The following is a 20572-nucleotide window of genomic DNA, read 5'->3' as shown; positions in this document are numbered from 1 at the left end:
CTGTAATAATAATTTCATCTTGCATGCATATAATAGTTTATAAGTGCATAAGACACCTTTATTTACTATATCATTTAAAGTTACTATGTCATTGGAGCCTGCAGGTCTCATATGAGGTTAGCAGAAGAGTATTAGTTGTTATGTTTTACAGAAAGGTAAATATAATTTTAGTGGGAATAAGGAATTTGCCTGTGGTGACATGGCTAAGAAATGGCAGAAATATGACCTACACTGGATCTCCAGATTCCTGGTTAAAATATAAGCTGGATGAACTTTGAATGTCAGAAAAGAAAAGGTGGTCACCTTGGCTCACTTTACTACTAGAATATTTTACTCAAGTCTGGAAGAATAGCTTTGTCTTGGTATCTGGGGAAAATGTAGGAAAAAATTAATGGAATTTGGTAGAAACCAAAGAACTTCTTCCCTGAAACCCAAATGCGGTTTGCATACTTTTTCCTTGGCAGCAGAAACACTTTTTCATAAGAGAACATTAACTGGAACTGCTCTGACTGAAGTGGGTAGAGAATCCAGAGAAGTGCAGGCTTGCATTACTTTGTCTTCTCTACATTGCTCCTGGGGTACCCACAGGACCACAAGATTCCAAGAAATAGTCATTAAAAAAAAAAAAAGCACTTGCAGCATTCAAGATCTCCCTCCCTTTACAAGCAAAAGAACCTGATTCTAGCTGATCTAGGCAGAAAAGGCATGTATTATTCCCTTGAATCTTCTGAAGGAATTTGATTCTCTCACAGGAGGCCTGGAAAAGTGGATCTGAGTGCAGCTTGCTAGAAACAAGCCATGACTAATGCGATAAGGATACCATTGCTGCTGTTAAAACTGATGCTGTGATGGACTTACTTCCACTGCTGCACCAGAAAATTATTCTTGGTGTCAAAGCTATTGTCAGCAGAGACCTGCTGAGACCTGAGAGTCCTTGGGTCTCCAGTTTCCATTTAAAATGCAAGGCTGGTGTGTCCAATTGGAAGCGCTTCACTACAGGTCCTCATGACCTTCTAGCTACGAGGGAGGCTGGGGAATCTGGGAAAAGGTGCTGCCTCCACCACAATGCACAAGATGGGGAATTCCCTGAACACAGAGCCCAAGATCTGATGCTACTGGCCAGGCAAAGCAGGTGACCAAAGTTTGTTATACGTTTGGTTCACAGGCATCATTCTGAAATGGCTGCACAGACAAATCACATGAGATTGCTCTGAAAGCAAATTAAATGACAACATACCATGGAAACCAACCGAATCTGAATCCCTGAACATGGGACCCAGGCTTCCATACATTTATTTCTGTCTCTATTAGGAAATCTAACACAGAGAGAGGGTTGAAAGCCAACAGCTGAGATGGATTCTAAAGTAGTTCCGGCTCTGTTTTTAGGATTCCATTATAGATTCAGTGCTCCTTCCACAACTTTTTGCATTTTACTTCTTAAGAAACTTAGTTTCTCACAACACAAATGGAACAAAATCAGGGATAATCTGGGGAGATGGGATAGTTAGTGAGTTTGGGATGGACATGTACACACTGTCATATTTGAAATGGATAACCAACAAGGACCTACTGTATAGCACAGGGAACTCTGTTCAATGTTATGTGGCAGCTCAGATGGGAGAGGAGTTGGGGAAGAATGGATACGTGTGTACATATGGCTGAGTCCTTTTGCTGTCCACCTGAAACTATCACAACAATGTTAATCAGCTATACCCAATACAAAATAAAAGTTAAAAAAAAAAAGCAGGAATAATCATCCTAATTTCTGCCTTCGAGCTGATTCAACCTCCTTAAGAGAAGACATTGAAGATAGAAGAGTGACTTTTTATATTCTCCCATGGTTGCATACACCCCTGGGGGGCTACCTATGTACCCACAATTGTCTGACATGGGACACATTTTTCTTATCATATAAAGGGAGGAATGAAAGTGAAGGGGGAAAAAAGTCTTCTTCTGCTTATAAAGGGAAGGCAGCTGGCTTTTCTGGCACACAGTTATGGGTACTCGATAGCAGTCCATTCGACTGATTAATCTAACCTATCTCATGTGTCAGGGACTGTGAGAGACACGAGGAATACATAGAGACCTACATGCAGCTCAAACACACAGTTCCTGGCCCTTGTGGTATTTCAAGCTAATGAAGATTTTTATAGATGCTTTGAAGGGAAAGATCTGTTATATTGGAGAATAACAGGTTGGAGGATGCCAGGAAAAGGACTGGATTGGAAGGGGCAGGGTGGGGCAGGGTAAGGGATTGTCCCTCTGATAAAATGACTTTCTGGTATTAGTCAATGTGACCAGATCAGATTTGAAACAGAGCCACTAATTCTCTTCCAAGTTTTTAAGTCAAAGGCAATTTCTTTTTCTCTATTTAAAAAGAGGAGATCAGACAACCAGATGGGCATTTGCTCAACTGGTTTGCTATTTATACTTTGAAACATATTGAGAAATACTGAATCCATTATAGACAGCAAAACACACCACATTTGGCCAAGGCTCTTGAGGAAATTTCTCAGTAAGTGCTGGGGCCCATCTTCCGTGAACTATGTTGCTTAATAGGACTAGATCTGAGTTTGCCTAGCTATCCTTCTGAAATCATTTGTGTAACAAGGAACAGAATAAACACATATATTTCTCTCTAGTTAATTACTTTCTGCCTCCTGAGGGAAAACCTGCCTGACATGTTCATCTTTCAGTTGGTCAAATCCTTCTCCTTCACCACACAGGAGAAAAGATCTCAGGTACTCTTTCCGGATTTTCAAACTGATGCTGCCTATTGTGGAGGTAGCCTCTGACTGAGAGAATGCTGTCCTAACCCAAGCTACCTGTATTGATGGCTTTTCTAGACCAAATTAAAAGAGTAAGAACAAACCCATCAATACAGCACTGGCTGAAATGGCATTGCTGAAAGACACACCCAGAGTGGAAAGTGATGACTCACTGCCACCCACACCCCTTGGGCCACCGCCCACAAGGATTTCACTGGGGGTACATCACTGTCAGTATCTCTGGGCTCACAGCATGTTGGCAGACGCTACCTGGAGTTCTAGACTGAAGTCATTGTTAAGAACCAGGTGTAAAACAAAAAATGGTGCCCAGTGTCCAGTCCTACAGGAATCAAGTCATTAGGCACTCAGTTGCTGACCTACGAAACACCCTGAAAGGAATTCAGAGTGAAAATCAGGATTAGGCACTCTGTACTCTGGGAGAGCAGGCAAAACAGGCCCCTAGATAGTTAGAAATCTTTTAGGAAAAAATTTTTATGAACCTGGATTCTTCCATCTTTTCATACTTAGAAAAGCCCTGAAATCACTTAATGAGATATCTGTTCCTCGTGACTAGCAGTAATCTAACTAGATGTTTCCTCGATTGCATACATACCTTCGTCAACATCACATATATGTTAGTCTCTCCCCCCATCTCTTCAGAGGGGTTCCTCAGAATTACCTGAGAAGTTGTCTCCTGGGAGTACAGTCTTCAAATAAAACTGAAGTTCACAAGTCTCATGTTATATGTTTTCATTTTATTCAACACAAGAATCCTAGTTCACATACAAGTTTTTCACATACTAGCCCTATGACCACAGGAAAACCACTATTTGGGGCCACAGTTTCTTTATCTATAAAATGGGGGCAATGGTTCCTACCTTCATGAGCAGATGGATGGAACATTAAAGGAGTTAGTTTGAGATTAGTATATTAATAAAACATAACACACTTTAAAAATATAAGGCAGGATTATTAAATCCTTCTCTTCATTTCTTCCCTACTTCCCCTCTTTCAGGAGTCTTGCAGGAAAAGGAGCCCCCTCCCCACCACCTTTCTGTGTGAAGCTTTTCCATCAGCACAATTTCTCCACCTGATGCTCTATCCCAGGCCTGAATTTTTTTCATCATTAATTTGAGGCCTTGGCTAGCAAAGGCTTTTGTTTTTTACAAAAGAAGAGAAATCAGGAAATCATAGCAAGCCCTGAAGAAGAGGGGAAACTGAGGAGAGGAAGGAGGGAGGGGGCCTTTGAAATCATAATTAGGGAGGTGGAGGAGTACCAGCAAGTGTCAAGTCTATTGATGGACTCATTTAACAAAATGCTAAACTGACTCACTTTTTTTAAAAGTCAAAGTAAAAATGCTTGTTCATTTATTTTAAAATTTACATACAGTAAAGTACACTCATTTTTTCATACAGTTTTAGAAGTCCTGACAAATACCACAACTATGCTTAGACTACAGAATGGTCCTATAACAGGAGGGAAGTGGGGAAGGCACTACCTTTAAAAGAATGACATAGTCATAGGACATGACAAAACTGGGTAGAACCGGCTAGGTCCAAGATGGCAGATGAGTCGACTTCCACTAGACCTTGAGACTCATTTAACACACATTGTAACACATCAGCAAGCTAAATAACACACCCACCAATGCCACGACAGTTCTAAGGCTAACCATAAAAGGCCAAAAAGTGGGTAGTGACCCAGCTCCTGGAAATGTCCACCTTTTCCTTGAAATAGTTTGAATAATCCTCCCCTTCATTAGCCTATGAAATTACCCAGCTTGTAAAAATGAACCATGGTATATTTTGGCATCTCTCACCTTCTGAGAAGGCCAAACTATTGTCTGTGGAGTATATTTTTCTCTAAATAAGTCTACTTCTTACTTATCACTTTGTCTCTCACGGAATTCTTTCTGCAAAAAGACATTAAGAACCTGAGCTTCATTAAGTCCTGAGACCAGGTATGTGATCTCAATTAACAGACTATGGGTTCAAGTCCCAGTTTGGCTCCTGACTGAGTTGGAGTCCCAACCCAGGGGTTCAAGTCCCAATCTGAGGTGCACAGTTTCAGTCCCATTACCCTCAAAATACTCCCTCCTGTTGCTCATTTATAGTCTAACCCTCCCCTCAACTTTTAGCCCCTGGCCGCTACTGATTTTATAGGGGGGGGCTCCAAAATTATTGCAGATGGTGACTACAGCCATGAAATTAAAAGACGCTTGCTTCTTGGAAGAAAAGCTGTAACCAACCTAGATAGCATATTCAAAATCAGAGACATTACTTTGCCAACAAAGGCCCGTCTAGTCAAGGCTATGGTTTTTCCAGTGATCATGTATGGATGTGAGAGTTGGACTGTGAAGAAAGCTGAGTGCCAAAGAATTGATGTTTTTGAACTGTGGTGTTGGAGAAGACTCTTGCAAGTCCCTTGAACTGCAAGGAGATCCAACCAGTCCATCCTAAAGGAGACCAGTCCTGGGTGTCCATTGGAAGGACTGAGCTGAGGCTGAAACTCCGATACTCATGCGAAGAGTTGACTCATTGGAAAAGACTCTGATGCTGGGAGGGATTGGGGGCAGGAGGAGAAGGGGACAAGAGAGGATGAGATGGCTGGATGGCATCACTGACTTGATGGACATGAGTTTGGGGGAACTCCGGGAGTTGGTGATGGACAGGGAAGACTGGCGTGCTGTGATTCATGGGGTCGCAAAGAGTCGGACACTACTGAGTGACTGAACTGAACTGAACTTGAATTTTATGCTAAGCAAAACAGCCTGTTTTTAGCCTATCAAACATACAAATGTACATCTGCTTTAATTATTATTATTATTATTTTTAAGCAAAGGGCGTACCGAGCAAAATTGACTGAGTGACTGAACTGAGCTGAACACCACTGATCTGTTCTCTGACTCTACCAGATTTTTAAATGCAGAAATGAAAATTTCCCACCTGGATGGTAAATGTGGTTTCCTTCTTTTCTCAGCATTGCATTACCCTTGGTCTGGATTTTGGGTTGTACTCTAGCTCAAAGTAATAAAGTTCAGAGAAGAAGGATTGCCTTCTAAGCATCCCTATCATTGTTTTGGCAAATGCTCTTCTGTCTGGGTGCCAGAGGAAGGTCCTAGGGGTGGTGATATATTGTTTTTGGAAAAAATGAACATGATCTCATAGAAAGGCCATTTTCAGCACAGAATGCAAACCTGGTATAAAATTAGAATTGCTTCTCAATGAGAAACAGCCTTTGTTAAAGAAAGTACAAATTCTTTCAGGAGAACCCTAGGTTTGATATAACTTTTAATTAAGTTTCTGAAAAGCTGGAGCTCATTTATTCTTCCCTCTGTCTGCCATCTAACTGCAGTGAGAGGGCCCCATTTTCACTGAGACTTTGCTTTGAATTCTAATTCCAATTCGAGTTTTTATACATAATTTTGGTTCATTCCATGGGTTTTCTAAAATTATTTGCTTGACTATCATCAATATTTATCTCCCCTTCTCCCTCCATTTTCACTATGAAAATCATTCTGGATAAGGCTATTAAGGAGTGTGAGCTATCTCTTCTCAATACTGGATTACAGTTAGAATTTTAAAACCAAATTAAACAAAATGAATTCCCTACACAAATGAAATTCCAATATGCATTCATTTCTTTTCCTGACTGGAGATAAAATGCTGATAACATGAGACTTAAGAAAACGATTCTAGCAGTAATATGAAAAACAGGTGAACTTTTCAGTGTTTATCGGACTAGAGAAAGGCTAAATACTGTGAAAAGTTTTAATCAACTTTGGAATTCCAACCAATGTTTCCTTTGGCATCCAAAAAATTAAAGGCAGACTATGAAACAGAGCAGTCATTTGCAGAAGGTAAATATCTCTGTGATCATTTTTTAGGGGCGTGTGGTGGGGGGGAGTGGTATGATGTTTCAGAGGCAATATAGCCCATACATGTATTCAGAATTCTCCAAAGCAAATTTCCAAAGGAACTAAATAAACCATCTTTGATCCAGTCTACATTTTGCTGTTGCTAGAACTGTCCCAATTCAAAGTATTTCTTTGGACTAACAGAACAGAGAGGTTTCTTATGTACTTTGCATACACGATGCCTCCTCCGTAAATCATGTGTTTACTGATTGCAAATTTCACTTCATTGCACAAAATGCATTCAGAACTGGTAACTCGGAAATGTAACAGCAGTTGTGTTTATGGGAGGCTGTCTTCTCGCTACTGAAACTGGCTGAAACTCTGTGTATAAAGTCTGATTACAAAACTACCTGGGAAAAGAGCTAGTTCCTCAGGTCCTGTAGGTAACGACAACTCTTAGAGGCCTATATAAGAAATAATAAAAATAGACTTTGATGCTTTTTGGTTTTAAGCAGCCATCTTGATAAACAGATCTTAATTATTTTCCACTGCCTGAGAGCATATGGGTAATTACTATAATCTCCTTATGTTTTCCAAATAATTAGTGCATTATGATGGTATCATTTATGCTTAAAAATGGAAAATAGCTTGAATTTAGTGAAGGAGGAGCACTAAAGAGTCAGAGAAGGAGGCATACAGAGGGCTAAATTTCTGAGAAGTGGCACCCTGCTTTCCTACCTGAAATCTTAGCCACATCTCTGAATGACAGATTTAAACCCAAGTGATCATAGAATTTTATAACCAGAAGTGGATGATGGGATCTAGTGCTTTATATTTGACAAAAGTCAAGCCCAAATGATTTAAGTACTTGCTCAAAGTCACACATGCAGTTAGTAAGCAGAGTTGCAAGAAGTAGAACCAGAAGTCATATGCTGCTCTACTTACTAACTCTGGGTGCCAGAGAAGAAAGGAACTTCTCTTCTTTCTTCTCTGGAACATGGCTGGCTCTGAAAAGTTCAGAGAACAGAGCAGTACCAGGGGTCCCAGCTCACTGATGGCTCTTTCTGATGAACTTACTGAACCCTGACAGATTCCCAAGAAATACCAACCAAATATCCTCCTCCTAAAACAAAGACAATCTTCCTTATGACTGGAGGGAATTAATAATCACATCTCAGCTCCTTAGTTTTAAAATTTTATAATTACCAGTCTTCTTTTGACCCTGTAAGCTACAAGAACTATAATAGTATCATATAATATATAACATATGTAATAATGCCATAACAGTTAAAATAACACATAATACAATGAAAATAGATTTTATTTTCAAGATTTTACTGTGATTATCTGGCATTCATTGAGCATTAAAATTTTTTTTTCTTGAAGTATCCTTGATTTTAATTGAACATTTAATATGTTATAGGTGTTTTGCTTTATACCATTTAAAAAAATTTTTAACTCTCACAATAAATTGATCTAGTAGGCACTTGTGCTAATTATTATTGCCTGTTTGCTGTCAGATTTACTTCTGGTTTTTCCCCTGTTCTGTGCAAGTTACATCACTTAAGCTTTCCTACCCAACTGGTTTTCAGTTAGTTTTAGTAAAGAAGGAAAGTGACAAAGATGAGAAAGTAGAAAGAAGAGAGATACTGGATATTTCTGTCCGTTTGTTTCAGCTTCAGGCAGCATCTTCAAGAGCACCTGTGTCCCCGTCATTGTCCTGGCTCTCACTATGCAGGCTGGGCTCCAGGGCTTTGGTAACATGCGTTCTCCCTTCATCCCTCCAACCCTACAGGTGGTAGGAGCTCCTGGTGGGGTATCTCAGTTGACCATTTCAGCTCTCCTGGTACCTTTCATCCCTCTCCCTTCGTCCCTCCAACCCTACAGGTGGCAGGAGCTTCTGGTGGGGTATCTCAGCGTCTCAGTTGACCATTTCAGCTCTCCTGGTACCTTTCATCCCTCTCCCTTCATCCCTCCAACCCTACAGGTGGTAGGAGCTCCTGGTGGGGTATCTCAGTTGACCATTTCAGCTCTCCTGGTACCTTTACAATTAGCTCTCAATATTAAAAATTTCCTCTTTCCTGGTGGCTCAGATGGTAATGAATCTGCCTGCAATGGAGGAGTTGTGGGTTTGATCCCTGGGTTGGGAAGATCCCCTGGAGAAGGTAATGGCAACCCACTCCAGTATTCTTGCCAAGAGAATCCCATGGACAGAGGAGCCTGGCGGCTACAGTCCATGGGGTCGCAAAAAAGTTGGACACAATTGAGAGACTTTAACTTCACTTCACTTCGCTGGACCTCTTGACATGGATTCTGTTATTTGAACTTGAATCTCATGATTGTCTTCCTCCTATAAATGAAGGCCATGAAGGTTGGAGAAGCCTGTCTCACACCAGAGATTGTACTATGTGTTAGACACTGTGCCAAGCACTTTTACATAGTATATCTCATTCTCACAAAAATACAGTGAGGTAGATATAATTTCTATTTTACAGACAAGAAAATAAGGCTCAGGGAACATAAATAATCTAACTAACACCTTACTATTTATAAGCAGACCTGGAGCTATGCTTGTAACAGAGCAGGATCCTACAAGGTCTGCCCAGGGCAGACCCCTCCCCCATATCCTCTGTCTTAGCTCCTCTCTGAAATACCCAGATAATAGTATCTCATGCATAGTTACTGAGTTTTTCAGATGCTAAAAACTGAAAGGAAAAAAATCAACTACTTGATGATCATAAACATATAGCTCCCAGATCTACTGGCACTCACCTGGAGACTGATAATGCTAACCCTACGACACCACCTTGTTACCTCATCAACCAATCAGAGAACTGTGCACAAGCTGGTCATATACCCTGGGACCCCCTCCCTTACCTGGCCTTTGAAAAGGCTTTGCAGAAACACTTCAAGGAATCTGGGGTTTGGGGAGCCTGAGCCACCAGTTTCCTCACCTGGCTTTCCTCCAGACTCTGATGTTTCAGTTTATTTGACCTCACTGCGGATCAGGCACATGGACTTATATTTGATAACATACTAAGATCAGCCTCTAGATCATGGTGAGCATACAGCCAATTAGTTAAGATATGCCTGAAGATGGTACTACTTTTTCCAGAGTCTGATTGGTCAGACTCTTCAGTAAGTTCATGCTGCAGACTGGAAAGGGAGGTCTCTGCTGCATTAGCCAAATCAGCCAGTTTATCAAAAGGCTGTCCATATCACAGAGCTAAAAGGAGCTGTGTGCTGCTAATTGTTTCACAATCCACCCTCCAGGAGAAAAAGTATTGATTCCTTTTGTTTGTCAATTTCCATAGTGTAAATATTCCCAATATGGCTGATTTTAAGCAACAAATGTGATATCAATAAGCTCTTGAGATTCCTGAAACTCCAACAATAAACTCTACCACTCCAATGGCTAAAGGAATAAAAGGTACATGGCTAGTTCTTGTTGACTTCATTCTATTAAGCACATGTATTTTCAGATTAAGTCAGGAACTAAAAGGATAAGTTGATGAATTTCTATTCTTCAAAAGACATCATCAAAAAATGAACAGCACATCACAGACTGGGAGAAGATAGTTATGTATACACATACATATGTAAACATATGATAAGATGCCTAGAATATAAAAACAAATATTGCATAAGTCAATAAGAAAGGGGCAAATAAAGTGGTTTTAAAAAATGAACAAAAGACTTTCACAGGTTCTTCATTAAAGACTATATCCAACTCTTATAGTTCACAAGTATTTGAAAACACTCAGAATCATTACTCTGAGGGAAATGCAAATTAAACCACGATGCAATACTGCTATGATATATTCCCAGAGGGTTGGCAATAGTGATGGGTAATACCAGGATGTGGAGATGAGAATACCAGGATGAGGATGTGGAGAAACTAATATCCTCATATTTTGGCAGTGATTGTGGACATTTGCAAAACCTTGTTGCAATGCCTCCTACAACTAAACACGTGCTTACCCTATGAATAGCCTATGTATCCATTAAGAGAAAAAAGGTTTAAAAATTATGAAATATTTATACACTATAATGTCTAGCATTAAAAAAGAATGACTAGCTGAAGCCCCACCCCCACAAAAATATGGGTGAATTTAAAAAATATGATGATGGGCCAAAGATGCCAGACATAAAGAATACATTCTGTGTGGAGCTTTCAAATGAAGTTCAAGAACAGAAAAAACTAATCTATGGGGATAAAAGTCAGAATGGTGGTTATCTAGAGTCGGGGGATAGGGAGTATTATTGATTATACACAGTAGTTAGAGACTTGGGTTTGATCCCTGGGTTGGGAAGATTCCCTGGAGAAGGGAAAGGCTACCCACTCCAATATTCTGGCCTGGAGAATTCCATGAACTGTATAGTCCATGGGCTCGCAAAGAGTTGGACATGAAGAAGGCTGAGCACCGTAGAATTGATGCTTTTGAACGTGGTGTTGGAGAAGACTCTTGAGAGTCCCTTGGACTGCAAGGAGATCCAACCAGTCCATTCTGAAGGAGATCAGCCCTGGGGTTTCTTTAGAAGGAATAATGCTGAAGCTGAAACTCCAATACTTTGGCCACCTGATGTGAAGAGTTGACTCATTAGAAAAGACTCTGATGCTGGGAGGGATTGGGGGCAGGAGGAGAAGGGGACGACCAAGGATGAGATGGCTGGATGGCATCACCGACTCGATGGACGTGAGTCTGAGTGAACTCCAGGAGATGGTGATGGACAGGGAGGCCTGGCGTGCTGCGATTCACGGGGTCGCAAAGAGTCAGACACGACTGAACGACTGAACTGAACTGAACTGAGCAACTTTCACTTTCAATCTTCTAGGATGTATTCATTCATAAGATTTCTTCAACCTGTACGTTTGAAATTTAAGTATTTCATTGCATGTAAATTACAGAGCGTGGTCCACTGGAGAAGGGAATGGCAAGCCACTTCAGTATTCTTGCCTTGAGAACCCCATGAACAGCATGAAAAGGCAAAATGATAGGATACCAAAAGAGGGACTCCCCAGGTCATTAGGTGCCCAATATGCTACTGGAGATCAGTGGAGAAATAACTCCAGAAAGAATGAAGGGATGGAGCCAAAGCAAAAACAATACCCAGTTGTGGATGTGACTGACTGGTGATAGAAATAAGGTCTGAAGCTGTAAAGAGCAATATTGCATAGGAACCTGGAATGTCAGGTCCATGAATCAAGGCAAATTGGAAGTGGTCAAACAAGAGATGGCAAGGGTGAACGTTGACATTCTAGGAATTAGTGAACTAAAATGGACTGGAATGGGTGAATTTAACTCAGATGACCATTATATCTACTACTACGGGCAGGAATCCCTCAGAAGAAATGGAGTAGACATCATGGTCAACAAAAGAGTCCAAAATGTATTACTTGGATGCAATCTCAAAAATGACAGAATGATCTCTGTTTGTTTCCAAGGCAAACCATTCAATATCACAGTTATCCAAGTCTGTGCCCCAACCAGTAACACTGAAGAAACTGAAGTTGAACGGTTTTATGAAGACCTACAAGACCTTTGAGAACTAACACCCCAAAAAGATGTCCTTTTCATTATAGGGGACTGGAATGCAAAAGTAGGAAGTCAAGAAACACCTGGAGTAACAGGCAAATTTGGCCTTGGAATGTGGAATGAAGCAGGGCAAAGACTAATAGAGTTTTGCTAAGAAAATGCACTGGTCATAGCAAACACCCTCTTCCAACAACACAAGAGAAGACTCTACACATGGACATCACCAGATGGTCAACACCAAAATCAGATTGATTATATTCTATGCAGCCAAAGATGGAGAAGATCTACACAGTCAGCAAAAACAAGACCGGGAGCTGCCTGTGGCTCAGATCATGAACTCCTTATTGCCAAATTCAGAAAATTGAAGAAACTAGGGAAAACTGCTAGAACATTCAGGTATAACCTAAATCAAATCCCTTATGATTATACAGTGGAATTGAGAAATAGATTTAAGGGCCTAGATCTGATAGATAGAGTGCCTGATGAACTATGGAATGAGGTTTCTGACATTGTACAGGAGACAGGGATCAAGACCATCCCCATGGAAAAGAAATGCAAAAAAGCAAAATGGCTGTCTGGGGAGCCCTTACAAATAGCTGTGAAAAGAAGAGAGGCAAAAAGCAAAGGAGAAAAGGAAAGATATAAGCATCTGAATGCAGAGTTCCAAAGAATAGCAAGAGGAGATAAGAAAGCCTTCTTCAGTGATCAGTGCAAAGAAATAGAGGCAAACAACAGAAAGGGAAAGACTAGAGATCTCTTCAAGAAAATTAGAGATATCAAGGGAACATTTCATGCAAAGATGGGCTCGATAAAGGACAGAAATGGTATGGACCTAACAGAAACAGAAGATATTAAGAAGAGGTGGCAAGAATACAAGGAAGAACTGTACAAAAAAGATCATCACGACCCAGATAATCATGATGATATGATCACTAATCTAGAGCCAGACATCTTGGAATGTGAAATCAGGTGGGCCTTCGAAAGCATCACTAAGAACAAAGCTAGTGGAGGTGATGGAATTCCATTTGAGCTGTTTCAAATCCTGAAATATGATGCTGTGAAAGTGCTACACTCAATATGCCAGCAAATTTGGAAAACTCAGCAGTGGCCACAGGACTGGAAAAGGTCAGTTTTCATTCCAATTCCAAAGAAAGGCAATGCCAAAGAATGCTCAAACTACCATACAATTGCACTCATCTCATATGCTAGTAAAGTAATGCTCAAAATTCTCCAAGCCAGGCTTCAGCAATACGTGAACCATGAACTTCCAGATGTTCAAGCTGGTTTTAGAAAAGGCAGAGGAACCAGAGATCAAATTGCCAACATCCGCTGGATCATGGAAAAAGCAAGAGAGTTCCAGAAAAACATCTATTTCTGCTTTATTGACTATGCCAAAGCCTTTGACTGTGTGGATCACAATAAACTGTGGAAAATTCTGAAGGAGATGGGAATGCCAGACCACCTGACCTGCCTCTTAAGAAATCTGTATGCAGGTTAGCAAGCAACAGTTAGAACTGGACATGGAACAACAGACTGGTTCCAAATAGGAAAAGGAGTACGTCAAGGCTGTATATGGTCACCCTGCTTATTTAACTTATTTGCAGAGTACATCATGAGAAACGCTGGGCTGGAAGAAACACAAGCTGGAATCAAGATTGCCAGGAGAAATATCAATAACCTCAGATATGCAGATGACACCACCCTTATGGCAGAAAGCGAAGAGGAACTAAAAAGCCTCTTGATGAAAGTGAAAGAGGAGAGTGAAAAAGTTGGCTTAAAGCTCAACATTCAGAAAATGAAGATCATGGCATCTGGTCCCATCACTTCATGGGAAATAGATGGGGGAAAAGTAGAAACAGTGTCAGACTTTATTTTTTTGGGCTCCAAAATCACTGCAGATGGTGACTGCAGCCATGAAATTAAATGATGCTTACTCCTTGGAAGAAAAGTTATGACCAACCTAGATAGTATATTCAAAAGCAGAGACATTACTTTGCTGACTAAGGTCAATCTAGTCAAGGCTGTGGTTTTTCCAGTGGTCATGCATCCATGTGAGAGTTGGACTGTGAAGAAGGCTGAGCACAGAAGAACTGATGCTTTTGAACTGTGGTTTTGGTGAAGACTCTTGAGAGTCCCTTGGACTGCAAGGAGATCCAAACAGTCCATTCCGAAGGAGATCAGCCCTGGGATTGCTTTGGAAGGAATGATGCTAAAGCTGAAGCTCCAGTACTTTGGCCACCTCATGCGAAGAGTTGACTCATTGGAAAAGACTCTGATGCTGGGAGGGTTGGGGTCAGGAGAAGGGGACGACCAAGGATGAGATGGCTGGATGGCATCACGGACTTGATGGACATGAGTCTGAGTGAACTCCGGGAGATGGTGATGGACAGGGAGGCCTGGCGTGCTGTGATTCATGGGGTCGCAAAGAGTCGGATGTGACTGAGTGACTGAACTGAACTGAATTTTGGGACCCCTTGGGCAAGTGCATCCTTTTAGTCTCTGAATCATTCACAGCCAAGGTCTCAGTTAGAGGGATGTTTTAACCCAGAATATTCTTGAGCACGTGCCCCTGCATCAAATGCCAGAGAAGTTTGCTTACCATGACTGCTCTCTATAAAAATTTCTCTTACATCAACCCTTAACCTTCACTAGATCCTTAATTCAACACGAGACCTAAAGCTTAGGGTCACTAAGTCAGTAACTGACATGATCTGTATTACAGACTCAGGCACACCATGATGGATGAGTTGTACTATTTTATGCTTTTCTTTCTTTCCTTTTTTTGGTCAATTATCCAGTTCCTGATAATTTACCAGGTTCTAAATACTTACCACCCTGTGTCTTTGCAAGGAGATCTAGACTTTTTCAGGTGACTTTTAAAATTGTTGGTTTATTAAATAGGAAATAAGTTATTGGACTATTTCTTCTTTGTCTTGTCTGATTATCACCCTTAAAAATTTTGTACAAGCTTTATATCTCTAGAACATCACTCTTTACTCCTCTACAGATTTTAATATTATTTGTTTGCACAAAAAACCCTCTTCTTGTTAAGTAATAATTTCCCAAATATTTCTTCTGCATTATTTTGTTTGGTTTGTTTCCGGTTCTCTCTCTCTCTCTCTCTCTCTTTTTTTTCCTATTACAATTAAAATGAAACCATATTAAAAGTGTGATTGTAACAACTGTGCCATTAAAAATAAGACATATGACATATCATAGCTTGTGTGAGCTTCAGCAATTTACATTCATAAAATATGGCCAACTGTTACCTAGTCCAAGTTCAGTCATTAACTGGGAGGTGTTGAGGCAAGGAATAGTTGCTCTTTTCAAAAAGTCGAGCATCTGAGAAGATGGCAGACTAGGGTCCTAGAGTGTCTTATCAGGGTCTGGGTGCTAGTTTCTTTTATAGAGCAGAGAAGAGGAGATGAGGAAGTAAAGTAAAAGCCTAGGGGAGGGGATGTATTAATTTCTTCTTTCCTGTAGCCTTTCACAGACAGGCAAGGTCAGAAAGTCTCCCTGTGAGCTGAACAAAGGGACTTTAACATTCAGGTAGAGGAGCAGGGTTCCCCAAGGTCATCATGTAGGCTTATAGCTATGCTGCTAAGTCACTTCAGTCGTGTCTGACTCTGTGCAACCCCATAGATGGCAGCCCACCAGGCTCCCCCATCCCTGGGATTCTCCAGGCAAGAACACTGGAATGGGTTGCCATTTCCTTCTCCAATGCGTGAAAGTGAAAAGTGAAAATGAAGTCACTGAGTTGTGTCCAACTCTCAGCGACCCCATGGACTGCAGCCTACCAGGCTCCTCCGTCCATGGGATTTTCCAAGCAAGAGTACTGGAGTGGGGTGCCATTGCCTTCTCCGTATAGCTATAGACAGCATCTTTTTACTGATTATACTAACAAAAGTAACGAAAAGTGAAAGTGAAAGTCACTCAGCGTCCAACTCTGTGACCCCATGGACTATGCAGTCCACAAAATTCTCCAGGCCAGAATACTGGAGTGGGTACCCGTTCCTTCTCCAGATCTTCCCAACCCAGGGATCAAACCCAGGTCTCCCACATTGCAGGTAGATTCTTAACTAGCTGAGCAACAGGTAATGGAAAGCAAAGGCTAAAGTAAAAGAAACAGATCTAACAGGGAGTCAGATTTTGTGCTTACCTGTTTCACAATGACATCTTATATAAAGTCAACGGCTGCCTATCCATAGACTATTTTAGGTTATCAATTATTGACAGTTTTGATACAGTGGCTCTACTAGCTATGAATCTACTTTTAGTTTCACAAGCCTACAATAATTTTTCTTTAAGATGAAGACTAATCAGGACTTCAAGGAATATTAAAGATCATCTAGTTCACCTTCTTTCTCCAAATTTACATATAACACGGAAAGTAGGGGAGGCAGCTTACATCATTTATCCAGTGTTGTTTAGTTAGCAAGGGGTTAAGCTTGTATAGCACTGAGTCTCTTGCTTTTTGGCTTGTTTCTATACTCATGAGAAATTTAGCCAAACACCCTGCTGAAACTAAGATTCCTGATACCCATTATTTTTGCCTGAAAATGCCAGTCTAATTGAACTCTAAATTTTTATGTACTATGATTTCCTGATTTCAAACCTCCCTTCAAGACCACTGTTGGCAACTTACTTGCTAAACTTCAAAGAAACAAACACATCAAGTGAGCCAATCAATCTGTATAAAACATCTTCCTCCTCCTTTTTCGCCAAGAGAAAACAAAATGGAACTCTTCTAACTATTTGATTATGATAATTTAACAATATTACCATTGTCATATACATATATGCTAGGCTATGCAGCATATTACTAAGGATAGGATAGGAAGAGAGTCCAATAATAACAGTGCTCAAAAGACTATATATCAGGGTGAATGGAGAACCAAAGAATCCTATGCATGATAAAAATGGATCAAAATTAGAATTTTGCTGTTTATTTTTCTCTTTTGTTCATTTTTCTGTTTTTTGGTATAGAAAATACAGACTAATGAGAATAAACAAGGGAAATCATTTGCTTTTTGACCTAGCACAGAGAGTATTATTTTGAGAGATAACTGGAACAATACAGAATTACTCCACTTTTTCTTTGTTCTAACTGTCTGTAACATGGAACATAATCTTCATGTTGGAAAGGTACAAAAACAGTGAGAAGTAATATGACATAATTTTAAAAAAATGATACATGGAGTTCAACAACACAAATTTGGATCCAGACTCTTCTTTCATGAGTTATATGATCTCATACAACTTATTTGCTCTGAGTCTTGCTTGATGATATCAATAGTTCCATCCCCAGAGCGTTAAGAGAATTAAGTGAGATAATGCATGGAAGGCACTTTGACACAGAAACAGTCCAAGAAGTGGTAGGTAATAGGGCACAGAAGCCCAAAGTAGGTTAAAAACTATCTAAGAATTCTAAATTTAACAATCTGTCAAGGCCTTGAAGAATCGGATCCCAATGTACTGAAATAATCTCTAACAGCAATAATGATGCTATTGCTACCAATCTTTGAGAACTCATGGCAAATGACAGATGTGCTAAACTGCTTGCCCAAATTTTCAAAAAAGAGGGGAAAAGAGGATTCTCAAAACTTAGTAATTCCAACCAGCAACTAGATGTTTTAATCTCCACGACATTCCAGATGAGTTACAGATTATGAAATGGATATTTTAAATGCAATTTTAAAAGGAAGTTGTGATTGCTAAAGCCAGTATTTAGTCAAGTGCAAGTCATGCTGACAGCAACAAGGTTTCCTTTTTTTTTCTTGGAGGGGCTAAATGCCTAATCAGAGAAATGCCACAATGTATCTGCATTTCAACAGGGTATGTGACAAAGGTTTCAGAAACCTTTAATATACACTTATTAATATCCAGAGGGAGCTACTAAAATACAGTACTCTCTAGATTATGTGTCATAGTGCCTTTTCCCCCATCTGCAGAGCAGCTGAAAGAAACTAGGTTAGGCAGAACATTGTAGAGAAACACAAGTCTAGTCTAAGCCTGGACAGTGACACTCTGCACAGGTCAGGTAGTCTTTGAGATACTGTTTATCTCCAAACACCACTTTTTAAAGAAACTCTGAGAAACTAGAGTATGTCCAAAGAGGAGACCAGCATAATGCATTATATAAAGCTATATATTTTAAAAAAATGCAATATATTCTTTTTTTTAATGCAATATATTCTAAAGAAAATAATTAGGATGTGTTATGGACTCAATAACACTTATTAAAGCTCAACATTCAGAAAACTAAGATCATGGCATCTAGTCCCATCACTTCATGGGAAATAGATGAGGAAAGAGTGGAAACAGTGTCAGACTTTATTTTGGGGGGCTCCAAAATAACTGCAGATGGTCACTGCAGCCATGAAATTAAAAGACGCTTACTCCTTGGAAGAAAAGTTATGACCAACCTAGATAGTATATTCAAAAGCAGACACATTACTTTGCCAACAAAGGTCCATCTAGTCAAGGCTATGGTTTTTCCATTGGTTATGTATGGATGTGAGAGTTGGACTGTAAAGAAAGCTGAGCGCTGAAGAATTGATAACTGTGGTGTTGGAGAAGACTCTTGAGAGTCCCTTGGACTGCAAGGAGATCCAATCAGTCCATTCTAACAGAAATCAGTCCTGGGTGTTCATTGGAAGGACTGATGCTAAAGCTGAAATTCCAATACTTTGGCCACCTCGTGCGAAGAGCTGACTCATTGGAAAAGATTCTGATTCTGGAAGGGATTGGGGGCAGGAGGAGAAGCAGACTACCGAGGATGAGATGGCTGGATGACATCACTGACTCGATGGATGTGAGTCTGAGTGAACTCCGGGAGTTGGTGATGGACAGAGAGGCCTGGTGTGCTGTGATTCATAGGGTTGCAAAGAGTTGGACACAACTGAGTGACTGGACTGAACTGATGGACTCAATATTTGTATATTTTCCCCACCCAAACCATACACTGAAATCTTAATCCTTAATATGATTGTACTTGGATGTGGGGGGTTCTTTGGAAGGTGTTAGGTCATGAGAGTAGAATCCTCACAAATGGGATTCATACTCTTAGAGAAATTTCAGACAGCTTGTTTATTCCTTCTTATGGATAAAGATGTAACAAGGAGATGGCTGTTTAAGAACTAGGAAATGAGTCCTCACCTTACATGTATCTGCTAGGTCTTGATCTTGGACTTTCCAGTCCCTATTTCATGAGAAATAGGGGCTTCCTTGGCAGCCTAGTGGTTATGAATCTGCCTTGCAATGCAGGGGACATGGGTTTGATCCCTGGTTGGGGGAACTAAGATTCCACATGCTATGGGGGCAGCTAAGCCCTTGAGCCACAACCATTGAGCCCAAGAGCTACAACAGAGAGAAAACTATGAACTACAATGAAAGATCCCAGGTGCCAACTAAGACTCAACATAGCCAAAAATAAATATTTTTAAAATGAATTATGAGAAATAAATGCTGTTGTTTAAGTCACTCCTTCTGTAGTATTTTTGTTAGAGCAGTCCAAATGGACTAAGAATTACTATGGAAGAGACACCTTTGGGAATAGGGCTATTCCATAAGTCAATCACAAAATTTTTAATGAGTTAGTTTTATGGACAAGGAATTAGAATCATTCTGTTTAAACAACCAGAGATAAGAGTGTTATGTAGAAATTATAGGGAGGCAATGTGTGCAGATTTTGGCTGAATATAAAGACTTGTGAGAGCATTGGTCTTGGGATTTGACAGACTGGAGTTACATGCCTAGCCTACAACACCCTAGATACACTGAGCAAAGGACCCAACCCCTCAGAATCTGTTTTTTTTATCTGTCATGTAGGAACATTCACAGAAGGACTACAAAGTAAAAATCCTATACTGAATTTGAAAAAAATTCACATAGTTCCTGGCACATTAACAGTCAATAAATGGAACTCTGATTGTGTTAATAACAGTTAGTGTTGTCCAACAAGAAAAAGGTTCAAGAACCTCTGATTATGGAAAGCATCTTCAGAGTGAAAATGATCAAGAACATTTTTAATCACTTAAGATAACTGAAAGCCTACTGTGAGCAGCACATGTCAGAGTAGCTGTGACAGTTTCTATCTCTCTGAACTAGCAATCACATGGGGACCAGCCAGGGAAATGAGGCAAATACATTAATAAACCACGACACAAAGACAAATGCTATCAAAGTAACAAGAGGCTCAGAAATTGAGTACATGAGTGCTAATCCTTTGGAGGGAAATATGGAAGGCTTCGTGAAAGTGGTGGCTTAAGGACAGTGGGGAAAACTTTCGTGGGTGGGGCAACAGAAGAAGCAGCACTTTATATACAGGGAGGGTCTCTTGTGAAGAGAGGTCCAGGCAGGCAGACACAGGGACAGATTCAGATAAGCAGCAGGGTTTGCAGGGATCCAG

This window comes from Capricornis sumatraensis, chromosome 3 (genome assembly GCF_032405125.1).
Source record: "Capricornis sumatraensis isolate serow.1 chromosome 3, serow.2, whole genome shotgun sequence".
In the NCBI taxonomy this organism is placed as follows: domain Eukaryota; kingdom Metazoa; phylum Chordata; class Mammalia; order Artiodactyla; family Bovidae; genus Capricornis; species Capricornis sumatraensis.
This window is presented reverse-complemented; position numbering follows the sequence as displayed.